Source organism: Lonchura striata, chromosome 1 (assembly GCF_046129695.1).
Source record: "Lonchura striata isolate bLonStr1 chromosome 1, bLonStr1.mat, whole genome shotgun sequence".
Taxonomy (NCBI): Eukaryota; Metazoa; Chordata; class Aves; order Passeriformes; family Estrildidae; genus Lonchura; species Lonchura striata.
The window spans coordinates 81,808,444-81,811,512 of record NC_134603.1 but is presented as its reverse complement, the minus strand read 5'-3'; the positions used below and the strand labels follow the sequence as shown (position 1 = coordinate 81,811,512).

Here is a 3,069-nt window from a genome sequence, read left to right as displayed (position 1 = left end):
ATGGGTTAGCTGGAATTCTTTAGCTACTGTCCTTCTGGTGTTGTCCTCCTGACCTGTGATCCCTTTCTAGCCTCAGGGTATCACTTTCTGGCAGTAGCATCAAACTGGTAGGAGTGGGATGGGTAGAGCCCACTTTATCAACTTGGCAAGCCCATGGCTGAAGTTGTGCTTCTTCTCTGGCAGATGAACCCTGACCAGCCTGCTGTAGACCAGGTCTCCCAAAGCAAGTCCTATGGTTAATTAGTCAAACTCCTGGCTGTGTTTTTTTAACCATTTGTTAATGGTTGACAAACAAATGGTTAACGGTTAATTTGGCTGGCCTTTTCAAACCCTTTCCCTCTGATCAGGAGGACTGATGCAGACATTCAGCTTATATATGACACTAAAAAATTCAGAAATAAGAAATGTCATTTAGAAGGTGACAGAATTATGGCTCTACCTGAACTGCCTGCAGCTACAGCTACAGCTTAAAAGGTCATGTGCCATTTCTCTCAACAACTGTAAAATTGTGCAAAATTCCTATTCAAAGTCAATGAACACACAACTTTAGAGTGTTGTTGCTGTACAAAGCATGAACTGATAGTAGCCTCTCAATTTCATGGGCTAGGAATGAATGAATGAACATTGTGACTAAAACTGCATTTTAATATATGGATTGCTAAATAAAAATACCAAGGAGAATAATTCTTCAGTTACTTTGTGTAGTACAATACATTCCTGTGAAGGATATTTATATTTATGGAGCTGTGTTTAGCATTTGGGTTTGCTCTTTTCTGGAAAATTAACATGAAAAATGAGGCATATAATCACATCTGTGGTTTCTGTTGGAGACCCAGTGTCTTTTTCACAGACAGATAGCATCTTGGGTTAGATGAAAACAAAGAGCATAGACAGTATTAGAGATTCTATGACTCAGATTGGTATTCAAACTTATCTGCATTAACGCTAAACTGAACGTATAAGTATTCTGGAGGAGTGCCTTATAATTGTGTGTTTCTAATCTTCAGATCCAATATACCTGTCATGGTTTGACACTGGCACAATGCCAGTGCCCCCATGAAAATGTGATCCCTACCTTGAATGCTGTGAAGTGGAATCTAGAATAGAGCAAAGCAGGCCCAAGCTTGATAACAGGAAAAAAAACTTTATTAAACTACCACTACAAAAGAAAAGAGAAAACTAAAGAAGGGAAAAAAAAAAAACAAAGATCCAAATGAAAACCTTGCAAAACATTCCTCCCCCCACCACCCAACTCCAACAAACCACAGTGAGACACAATCTGGACCCCAATCAGGTTTCCACCCTCCAAGCAACCGATACTCAGTCCATCGAGGGAACAGAGTCTCTCCTGTGCCACAGACCCCCCAAGAAACACAGCTCCATATCCTGTGTTTCCATGTCACACATGGCACCGCCCAGAGAAAAAGTTTGCCATGGTGACCCTTCTCCTTTCCATGCACAGTGCTCTCACCACCAATGCATGGATGGTCACTGCCTTTAGGATTTTTCCTTTCAAGGATGCCCTGCCAAGAGGGGAGAAAACAACAGTTCAGTTTTTCATTGTTTAGGACCACAGTCCCCCCCCATTTTCCCCTGGGGCCGAGGGCTCAAGAACAGAGATCTTCTTCTCTTCTCTTTTCCTTTCCAGGGCAAGGGGGCGCCACCACAAACCCCCTAACCTTTTCTCTGTTCACTCCACTTTTGTCTTTTTCTCAGCTGAAGCAGGTCTCTTGACTCACTGGCATCCTCCCAAAACACAGTCCCTCTTGACGGAGAAGATTTGGTTCAGGTTGTGGCCAACACGGAAAAGTCCAGCTAAAAGCTACTCCTTGTCTCTCTCTCATTTAGAATTCTTCCTTTTAACATCCCATCCCAGGGTCCAAGGTGTCCCTCTTCCTCTCTTTCAAACCGAGGAGGGGAAAGGAAAATTCACAAAGCTTTCATTTCTCAAGGAAGGGTTAAAAGTCCGAACTCCCAGGATGGCTTGATGCCCGGACATCCAGCAACTCCCACACAACTGGGCACCTTGCAGCAGCTCCCCCCGCTCCTCCTTCCTTGCAGCTTTCTCTCTCCCTCTCGGGAGAGGAACTCTGGGGGGGGAAATGGAGACATCCCAGATTTCTTCCACCCTTCCATCTGCAGGGGCCAGCCCGGTTCCAGTCCTTTCACCACCCTTGGGGCTTTCGGCCTACCTTTCTCAGGCCATGGGGGCTTCCCCTCCCCCACCCAGCTCGTGGCTGGGCGGGGGAAGGTCTGCACTGCACGCTGACCGGAACCAAAGAGAGCGAGTTCCCCTGGGAATTCTGCTTGCAACCCCTCTGTGTTCTCAGAGGCGTGTCTACTTTCAATTGGTCAATATCTAAATTGACCTCTTCCTTCCGGAAAAAATTATCTTTCCGTGTCAAACCACGACAATACCTTTTCAATAGATGACAATGTAATCTCAAATTACAAGAGAAATTTCAAAAGAAATAATGTTCCATCATGTCATTAGGGGTTCCTATGTAATAAGCACCTTGTGGTTTAAATCCAAGGAAATAGAAGTTAATCTCTTCAGAGCTCCCAGACACAACTTCAGTGTTTTATACTTTTCAGGAAACTATACTCATTTCAGGTGATCTATAACTGCATTTGTTAATTTTCTACATGTTTTTTATTTCCTCTATAATAATATTTTTTAATAAAAGAAAATGATTTTTCAAATTATGACTTATGAAATAAAGTTAATTCAGGCAGAAGTATTTTAAATCATTTATCTGTCTATTCATAAAACCCAATTTCTCAATACAATATAATCTTGATTTATAAGCATTTTAATTATTTGAACAAAATGGGCATTTGTATAAAAGAGGTTTCTGTTACTTTTATACATTAATTTAAAAGACGACAGAGTCAAACAAGGCAATCCAAACACAAGAAAATGACAGTAATATATCTTCAAATACTTAATCCATAACTAAATCATTCCAAACACTGATACTTTGGAAATGAAAAATTATTTCAATGGCTTCAGGATTTTGTAAATAAAGCTGATAATGTGTTATCTAAATTATCTAAATGAGAAATGGA

The 3,069-nt window shown here is 41.4% G+C and overlaps 1 long non-coding RNA gene across 1 annotated transcript; it reads right to left on the bottom strand.

The window, feature by feature from the left end:
* Positions 1–1,124: 1,124 nt before the first annotated feature.
* LOC144248040 (uncharacterized) lies at positions 1,125–2,324 on the bottom strand. Its single transcript, XR_013341495.1, has 2 exons — positions 1,680–2,324; positions 1,125–1,523 (listed from the first exon to the last, which is right to left on the bottom strand). It is a non-coding gene; the product is annotated as an uncharacterized LOC144248040 (long non-coding RNA).
* Between the last annotated feature and the right edge of the window lie 745 nt (positions 2,325–3,069).